This window comes from Triticum dicoccoides, chromosome 5A (assembly GCF_002162155.2).
Source record: "Triticum dicoccoides isolate Atlit2015 ecotype Zavitan chromosome 5A, WEW_v2.0, whole genome shotgun sequence".
Lineage (NCBI taxonomy): Eukaryota > Viridiplantae > Streptophyta > Magnoliopsida > Poales > Poaceae > Triticum > Triticum dicoccoides.
In genome coordinates this window covers 662470152-662480443 of record NC_041388.1, presented here as the reverse complement: position 1 = coordinate 662480443, position 10292 = coordinate 662470152, and the positions used below count along the sequence as shown (strand labels likewise).

General features: G+C 47.9%; 1 pseudogene; it reads left to right on the top strand.

Moving 5' to 3' along the window:
- Positions 1-723: 723 nt before the first annotated feature.
- On the top strand, positions 724-8330 carry LOC119300371 (annotated as a pseudogene).
- Positions 8331-10292: the final 1962 nt, after the last annotated feature.

Genomic DNA, 10292 nt, shown 5'->3' with positions numbered 1-10292 from the left:
TTCATCCTTCTAGAGTGGCAGCAAAACATATGGAGTTTCTTCTATCTGAGTTACTAGATGGTTCCTTCTCCTTTACCTGTACATGTTGGTCATCAGGTTGATGCTTTACTCAACCTATCTGTTGTACTCCCTTCAGCTCTTCTCCAATGGCTTTATTGCCTTTCTTGTTCTTCTTACTTCAAGCCAAGGTGAACTCTCATGTACTTTTTCTTAAAGAGCTGAAATGAAATTAGGCACCTGTTGGTGGTTCAAAAAAACGTAGCACCCATCTTTAAAAAGCAAACCCAAAGCAGAGGAGATAAACTTGCAGGCGGGGACAGGCGGACATCCAATTAGCGATCTCTTCATGCACGCGCGTGCAATGCATGCAAGTATTATTAATCTTCATTTCTAACGGGAGGTCTCCGTCGTGTTTCCTCGCATCGCAGACAAAAGAGAGCAAATGGAGAGAGTACATGAAAGAATTACACTAGTAAAACTTAAAAGCAAACCACCTCCTGCTCTGTTTCTCGGCCTCACACTACGGAGAGAGAAAAGCGAGCAGTACGACCAGGAAAATCTTTGACCGCGGCGGCGTCCCCTGCCCGGCTATCCCTGCCTGCCCTCTCTCTCTCTCTCTCTCTCTCTCTCTCTCTCTGCGGTACAAGTAGGCGTGGGGTCCTTCCTTCCTCTTCTTCTCAAACAACCAAACCCAGACGCTCCCTAACCCATCCAAAAGCCCCAGCGGCACGCAGACCATGGCGGGCCAGGAGGGGAAGGTTCTTGACGCACCAACGTCGCCGCCGCCCACGGAGACCATGGCGGGCCAAGACGCACCAAAGTCGCCGGCGCCGGCCGGGGGTGACACCGGCCGTGACCACCTCAAGCTTCCGTTGGCCACCGACCAGGATCCGGACGCCACGGTTCCTCAGGGTGAGTTCGACAACCCAAACATCCTTGATTCGTTCTGCATGCGCAGGCGGCGTCACCGTGGTCGATGTGTTTTCTCTCGGGTCCATGGAGTCGGGCATGTGTAAAAGGCACCATCTTTCTTTCTTTCTTTCTTTCTTTCTTTGCAGTCGGGTCTGGGGATGAGGAGCAGGAGACGCTTGTCCGTGGGAAAAAGAAGAACGTGGACGATCCATCCGGATCAGATGCTTCGGGATCCAGTAAGTTTCAATATTAAAAGACCTCTGCTCTTCGAATCCATGGCCGCCGGCGGCGGGCAAGTCTGAAAGCCACTTTTTTTCTCTTTATCCTTTGCAGCCAAGAAACACCGCACCGCAGATCTGTCGCATGCCGCCACCGTTGAAGGCGCGGCAACATCGACTGGACTCGCCCCCAGCCCCCCACGCCCTTTCCTGCCTACGCCTTCCTTTCTCACGAGCCGTTTTCTGCAGCAGCAGGCGTCCGACCGCCACCACGCTGGCCGCCCGGAGGTATCACGGCGCCGGCCGGGGCAACAATATTCTTTGGACCCATGACCGAGGCGCAAGGTTAGAAACTTAGAATTCCTTCCATCAATGAAAAAAAGATTGCACTTTTTTGTGTGCTTGGGTCCTGATTACTTGCCTGGGTCCTAATTATGTATTTGCTCTTGTGCTCAAGATCATCTCTCGGAGGTGATGGATGACAAAGAATTTTTACTCCGCGCCGCCATCTCAAGCGAATGGAGGCCCAACAAGCCGCCCGTGCTCCCGCCAAACGACGCCAGCCGCTTGAAGAAATGCATAAGTGCAAGACGAACCCAGCAACCGTCGTGACCCTACCTAGTGAGCATATCTGCCTGTGCCACGCTTGCTATGAGGAATGACTGGCCGATCCCCTCGAGACCCCGTGCAAAGTTTGCTTTGCTGCAGTCGCTGCGCAAATAAAGCTCGATTAAGGTAATGCACAACAGATCTCAGCTTCAACGCGGCGAAGCATGTATCCCAAAGAGACAACCTTTCTATTCGGGTTCAACCAGTCTCGCGAATGTTTTACGCTCAATGGCGCAACCATCCAAGCATCGCCACCCCTACCACCCTTCGATGGTCAATTTCTTGCCTTTGCTAATGCAACCATCTCAGTGTTGGTGTCCAGTTAGCAAAGCTAGCCTGACACACACCACTCAGCACCTTGGCTTTGTGGCCACGATTATTAATAAGATCTCTTTATATAGTTTTGTTTTGTTGCGACACCCGTCAGAGCTCAGCACCCTGCCTTTGCAGCCACGATCATCAATAAGATCTCTTTGTATAGTTTTGTTTTGTTGCTTCGACAAAACCTTTTTTTTTTAACTACAGAGAATTAAAATAACTATTTTACACTAAACATTCATAACTCCGCCTATGTTGTCTCAACATAGCCGGTCCCAAGCCCGGGTAAAGGAGGAGGGTTGTGATAGGCTTGGCGAGCCAACGTAAAAACTCAGCCACTCTTATGAAGATGAAACCCAAAAGATTTTCGTTGGGGCGTAACCCTCTCAGCGACGCGCTACATCGGAACCCGGGTGTGGTGAAAAATGGGCAAGGGCCGGGCCGTCACCCCCAAGGTGGCGCGCTGTATCTTGATCCGGATACGGTGGCAAGTGAGCGAGGATCGGGTCGTCGCATCCTTAATGGCGCGCTACATCGGCGCCCAGATGTAGTGGAAAATGGGCAAGGGTCTTCGCATTTGACTCGACGAGTGCGAAGGGTAAGGAAGCTAGCCGAGCCTAGGAGGATTCGCTTAGGTAGCTGGAACATAGGGTCTCTGACAGGGAAGCTTCGGGAGCTAGTTGATGCAGCGGTGAGGAGAGGTGTTGATATCCTTTGCGTCCAAGAAACCAAATGGAGAGGACAGAAGGCGAAGGAGGTGAAGGATACTAGCTTCAAGCTGTGGTACACAGGGACGGCCGCAAACAGAAATGGCGTAGGCATCTTGATCAACAAGAGCCTCAAGTATGGAGTGGTAGACGTCAAGAGACGTGGGGACCGGATTATCCTGGTCAAGCTGGTAGTTGAGGACTTGGTTCTCAATGTTATCAGCGCGTATGCCCCGCAAGTAGGCCACAATGAGAACACCAAGAGGGAGTTCTGGGAAGGCCTGGAAGACATGGTTAGGAGTGTACCGATTGGTGAGAAGCTCTTCATAGGAGGAGACCTCAATGACCACGTGGGTACATCTAACACAGGTTTTGAAGGGGCGCACGGGGGCTTTGGCTATGGCATCAGGAATCAAAAAGGAGAAGATGTCTTAAGCTTTGCTCTAGCCTACAACATGATTGTAGCTAACACCCTCTTTAGAAAGAGAGAATCACATCTGGTGACTTTTAGTAGTGGCCAACACTCTAGCCAGATTGATTTCATCCTCTCGAGAAGAGAAGATAGGCGTGCGTGCCTAGACTGTAAGGTGATACCTGGAGAGAGTGTTGTACCCCAGCATAAGCTGGTGGTTGCTGACTTCCGCTTTCGGATTCGTGTCCAGCGGGATAAGCGTGCCAAAGTCGCTAGAACGAAGTGGTGGAAGCTCAAGGGGGAGGTAGCTCTAGCGTTCAAGGAGAGGGTCATTAAGGAGGGCCCTTGGGAGGAAGGAGGAGATGCGAACAATGTGTGGACGAAGATGGTGACTTGCATTCGTAAGGTGGCCTCGGAGGAGCTTGGAGTGTTCAAGGGAAGGAGAAGCGAAAATAAGGATACCTGATGGTGGAATGATGATGTCCAGAAGGCGATTAAAGAGAAGAAAGATTGCTTCAAACGCCTATACCTGGATAGGAGTGCAGACAACATAGAGAAGTACAAGATGGCGAAGAAGGCCGCAAAGCGAGCTGTTGGTGAAGCAAGGGGTCGGGCATATGAGGACCTCTACCAACGGTTAGACACGAAGGAAGGTGAAAGGGACATCTATAAGATGGCCAAGATCCGAGAGAGGAAGACGAGGGATATTGGCCAAGTCAAATGCATCAAGGACGGAGCAGCCCAACTCTTGGTGAAGGACGAGGAGATTAAGCATAGATGGCGGGAGTACTTCGACAAGCTGTTCAATGGGGAGAATGAGAGTTCTACCATTGAACTGGACGACTCCTTTGATGAGACCAGCATGCGTTTTGTGCGGCGAATCCAGGAGTCTGAAGTCAAGGAGGCTTTAAAAAGGATGAAAGGAGGCAAGGCGATGGGCCCTGATTGTATCCCCATTGAGGTGTGAAAAGGTCTCGGGGACATAGCGATAGTATGGCTAACCAAGCTTTTCAACCTCATTTTTCGGGCAAACAAGATGCCAGAAGAATGGAGACGGAGTATATTAGTACCAATCTTCAAGAACAAGGGGGATGTTCAGAGTTGTACTAATTACCGTGGAATTAAGCTGATGAGCCATACAATGAAGCTATGGGAGAGAGCCATTGAGCACCGCTTAAGAAGAATGACAAGCGTGACCAAAAATCAGTTTGGTTTCATGCCTGGGAGGTCGACCATGGAAGCCATTTTCTTGGTACGACAACTTATGGAGAGATATAGGGAGCAAAAGAAGGACTTGCATATGGTGTTCATTGACTTGGAGAAGGCCTATGATAAGATACCGCGGAATGTCATGTGGTGGGCCTTGGAGAAACACAAAGTCCCAGCAAAGTACATTACCCTCGTCAAGGACATGTACGATAATGTTGTGACAAGTGTTCGAACAAGTGATGTCGACACTGATGACTTCCCGATTAAGATAGGACTGCATCAGGGGTCAGCTTTGAGCCCTTATCTTTTTGCATTGGTGATGGATGAGGTCACAAGGGATATACAAGGAGATATCCCATGGTGTATGCTCTTTGCGGATGATGTGGTGCTAGTTGACGACAGTCGGACGGGGATAAATAGGAAGTTAGAGTTATGGAGACAAACCTTGGAATCGAAAGGGTTTAGGCTTAGTAGAACTAAAACCGAGTACATGATGTGCGGTTTCAGTACTACTAGGTGTGAGGAGGAGGTTAGCCTTGATGGCCAGGTGGTACCTTAGAATGACACCTTTCGGTATTTGGGGTCAATGCTGCAGGAGGATGGGGGTATTGATGAAGATGTGAACCATCGAATCAAAGCCGGATGGATGAAGTGGCGCCAAGCTTCTGGCATTCTCTGTGACAAGAGAGTGCCACAAAAGCTAAAAGGCAAGTTCTACAGGACGGCGGTTCGACCCGCAATGTTGTATGGCGCTGAGTGTTGGCCGACTAAAAGGCGATATGTTCAACAGTTAGGTGTGGCGGAGATGCGTATGTTGAGATGGATGTGTGGCCACACAAGGAAGGATCGAGTCCGGAATGATGATATACGAGATAGAGTTGGGGTAGCACCAATTGAAGATAAGCTTGTCCAACATCGTCTGAGATGGTTTGGGCATATTCAGCGCAGGCCTCCAGAAGTTCCGGTGCATAGTGGACGGCTAAAGCGTGCGGAGAATGTCAAGAGAGGGCGGGGTAGACCGAATTTGACATGGGAGGAGTCCGTTAAGAGAGACTTGAAGGATTGGAGTATCACCAAAAAGCTAGCTATGGACAGGGGTGCGTGGAAGCTTGTTATCCATGTGCCAGGGCCATGAGTTGGTTGCGAGATCTTATGGGTTTCACCTCTAGCCTACCCTAATTTATTTGGGACTAAAAGCTTTGTTGTTGTTGTTGTACACTAAACATTCATACTTGTTTAAAGTTATATTGCCATAGCGTCATCTTCGTTCTATTTCATAGTTGGCATAATTAACCACATAACAATGTTGTTAAATAATAACTATTGTGTTCGTTGTTATACGACCGCCATGCATATTATTGATAAATTTGCTTCCCCTAAATTTAAACTTTAGGCCGTCATAAATTTTTTGAATTAATTTTTGCTAATTAAATAGATTACGTGGTCCATAGATATATTTTGTGTGTCTATACATGTGTCCATGTATATCTAAATATTATTAATTATGATGGTAGATATCTCTAAAGTGCACCGTCTATCCAATAGCTCAATACTCCCTCCGATCCTAAATATTTGTCTTTTTAGAGATTTCAAATGGACTATCAAGTACAGATGTATATAGACATATTTTAGAGTATAAAGTCGCTCATTTTGCTTCGTATGTAGTCACTTGTTGAAATTTCTAGAAAGACAAATATTTAGGAACGGAGGGAGCAGTAGTTTCTAGTACCAGGTATAAATTGTGTCACTCGTAAATAGGTCGTGGGAGTTGGGTTCAGTGATGATACGTTAAAAACATGTGCATGTTTTATTTGGAATTGCAACAACTTTCTTATAATAATCACCGACTAATATAAATATGGTGTCAACTCTAATTTTGTGTACATACTATATTTGATAATTTATACGTGTTATACAAGAGCTCCTACTAGTCTCACACAACCAAACTAAACTCACCGTCAAGCTTAGATTGATTTTTTGCGTAGTACACACTATTAATCTGTGGTGTGGACTTACTACTGCATATTAAAATTCTTTACCACATATTCAATAGAAAATTTCAATGTAATGGATAACTGTATAGTGATTACTAGTATAATTTACTATTTTAGACCCTCCTTCTCTTGGAGTCCGGGACGGTTGCCATTTTTTTTTCAGGCTTATGGATTGGACCTGGGATCTTCCTACATCCAGAGGTGCATCCCCTTTCTTCATGACGTCTGGAAGAAAAGAACAACAGCTATAACAAGCTAGTGTTTGATCTTACCCTAGCTCGCTTAGTTTTCAGATCATTATGATTTTTTCGCACTTGTACACTATGATGGATTCTTTTACGAGACTTGGTCTTGTCTATCATTGGTCATCGGAGATTAAATGCAACTTAAAATTCAGCGTGAAGGTCTGAGATTGCTGATCGTGACTTCAATGTGGTACTTTCGTTGTTCCAGTGTACGATATGACATTTGATTAGAATATAGTGCATTCATTGTGGATAAACACTTCTCTATTGCGCCTTCTTTGTCAACAAGCGGAAAGGTGGAATGAGGGCAAAGATATATATGCCCGCATCTAGCTCCCATAGTGTGGCCATGCCGGTGGTCGACCATACGGTGGGAAGCTAAGGCCGGGCTACGGCGAGGTGTCGTAGGGGTGAGAAGGGGTTAGCTGTGTCGAGCGGTGCGAAATTGAGGCGGTCCGGACTCGGAAGTGGTAATTGGCAGCGGTGGTAGGAGGACACGTGCGTCCTAAAATGTCCCCAACCTCCAAATATGAAAGCTAAGGGAGGCATTACAATGCACTCTAGAAATTGTGATGATGGAGTCGCAATAGACGACCTGCTAGACGGACATTTTGAGCAAAAGCGTCAATTCAGAAGGTTATTATGGAGTTTGGGACCATATAACAACTCTGCTAGAGTTGGTTTAACACCGGCACCCGCATCTACATCTCCTATCTTAGTGCACTACTGCCCACCTGCTCATCTCGCCGCCCTCATCCCATCCACATCAGGTTCTACCTCAAGTCCTGCCACTCAACCCACTTAGGTTGTTCCAAGGTTATTGCATAAAAATAGTAGGCACGAATTTGGTCACCTACATTAGGTCGGGCAGAATTTGGCCTATTTGGTTGCCTGGGTCGCATGCACTTCATGGCCCGCACAAACCTCAAAGCAGGCCTGGGCCTGGGTCTGGAGGAACAGCCGAATCGGACGTTTTTTGCGAGCCAGGCTCGCTCGAGCCACGCATGGCGAGCACCTGCATGCCCGGGGAAGCGCAGGAGAAGATGTGACGGCCCATAAATCCCCATGCCCCCTCCCCTCACCGTCCTCGCCAGTTCACACCCATTCCCTCTCGCACCTCACCGCCCGTTTAGTTTCTTTGATGGCCACGTCGCCATCTCGCCATGCCCCACCCACTCCCGTCATCGCTGACAGCAATCCCATCCAAGAGAGGTGGATTGCCGGCCTCTTCGCAGCCAAAGTAGATATGCGGCGGTACTGTGAGCTTCCTACCCTTTCTGCACCATGCCGCAACCCCGAGCCAATGCAGCTACGGTGCCGGCCATGAGGAGGGTGCACGGGACTCTATCGGGTTCTACGTGCATATCAGTGACCAGGAGGACATCTCCATGCTCATCATCCCGCGTAAATTCAGGGCGGCGATGAAGCAATGGCTGGTCAGCGGCCCTCCTCACGTCATCAGCCTCTCCGCCAACAAGTGGTGCGAGTTTTGAGTCCATGTGCATATGTTCAAGGGGCAAATGGTGCTGGGGCACTGCTAGGAGTACTTCTGCGACCGGCACAAGATCGTCCCCGGCGACCTTGTCGTCTTCAAGCTCTCCGGCCTGGGGCTGAAGGTGCAGATCTTCAACGCCAATAGCTCCAACATCTGCATTGTCCGGTGCTCGAAGCACAGCTGCGTCGGCGATAGCACTCAGGCCCTCTAGTTCATCTGTCAAGTCTGATCTCTCATGCTCGTAGTCATAACTGAAGTAGTGTAGGTTTGAACTGAAGCCCGATCGTCTCTTTTGCTGTGAACTTGTGTATATTTTGCCCAAGGAGCAACATCCTCGGGTCCAGCAGGGGCATGGGATGCCCTGCTGTTTAAACTTATGCCTAGTAGCTTATGATCCGCTTGTTCCTTGCTTTATTTTTGCTTTGTTCTTGTTGTTTTTCTGATGCTGTTGATCATAGTGTGTTGTGTGTGCGTTGTGTGCTGTTAAATGGGTGATAAGTTCACCACATTTGAAAGGGGTGAGCAGATCAAGAACTTGCACACAATCAAACAACTGTGCTTTGCATCTGCTCACACCCGAAGCACAAACACATGCAAGTAAACAACATGCACCCAACTGGGCCTTGATGCAATGCAGGCCACCAATCAACATGCATATGTTTTTTTTGCCTGCATATGCTCAACCAGGCCCAACTGCTGGGATAAATATGCAAAGTGGCAAAAAACAGTGCAAGTAACCAAATGCGTCCTAGGTACTTCTGCCTTGAAAATGTTGATCCACCATTGCCTTGGAATAAACATCCAAACAGTAAATCTAGTAGAGTCACCATATTTGCAGCCTCCGAAACACGTATGGAGGGCGCTCCATAATTTTTTTGGAGGCTGTCGAGGTAATGTGCAAAATTAGAATCGCCATAAACGGAGCCTCCAATTATTCCATGCGATTAGGACCCATTTGTCACTGGCTAATAAATATTCGTACCCATCTCATCAACGAACAATTTAATCTATGATTTCAACTATGAATTTAACAAGCTAAACTAAAATACAACTAAACTGGTAAGTTAACATCTATTTTATTCTTGCTCTTCCTTCGTTTGGAAGTGACCTTGTAGGAGAGGGATGCTTTGGCTGCTGCCACTTCCATGGTCACACGGTCTATGTACGCTTGTGTGTCCTCGACGCAGGAGAAGGCCATATATTTTCTAGTCCTCCATGAGCGTGACATCTCTTTCTACTAAGGAGGTATTGTCTCACATGGGCAAAGTAGAGGTGGGCGGTGGGGAGGTGCCTGGACCCAACAATCGATTCAACAAGAACAAGCGCCTCACCCTTGACCCACTCGGATCACCGTCAGGACCTCTCCCAGAACTTCCTTTTAGCATTATTCTCTTCAGCCTCACTGGGGAAGGGTCCACGAGGAGGGCTAGGCCATTGCGACATGGCAGATGGGAGTGAGTGTGGCAGCGATATGAAGATGTGTGATCAGTGGTGCTGGTGAACAGGGAAGGCGAGGGTGTTATATACCATCGGAGGGCGTGCTCCAACAGGAAACTACTCCCTCCGTTCGGAATTACTTGTCTCGAAAATGGGTGTATCTAGAACTAAAATACATCTAGATACACCCATTTTTGCGACAAGTAATTCCGAACGGAAGGAGTATGTCTAAATTAATTGGTGCACTTAGGTGGGAAATGGGTGCACGAGTGGAGACACGCGATGGGGACATTAATGGGCGCTCTTCTCGATGAAAAAACATGCAACTGCGCCATTGAGAGAAGTGAAAGCAGGAGTCATAAAGATGGTTGCGCCATTGCCAGGAATGGAAGTGAGAGGCAGAAAACATGTCGCGCAGACAGTTGGATATGAAGCTCGGCCCCCAAGCCTCCAGATTTGGCGGCTCGCGAGTTTGATTTGGAGTGGACTCCAAAAATTTATGGAGGCTAAGATCGGCACGACGACTACATTAGACATGTTTTGGGCCCTCAAACGTCAGATAGTCGGTGCAGTGATAGGCCAAATATGGGGAAACAGGGTTTGTGAGCTCGAGCTCATATGATCCCGGATGAACAGTAAAATCATAAAAAATAGTAAAAAAATCATTTTTTTGGCAAGAAACATTGATGTTTTTCTACACATGCAAATTTCCATGGCAAAATCACATCTGTGGAGC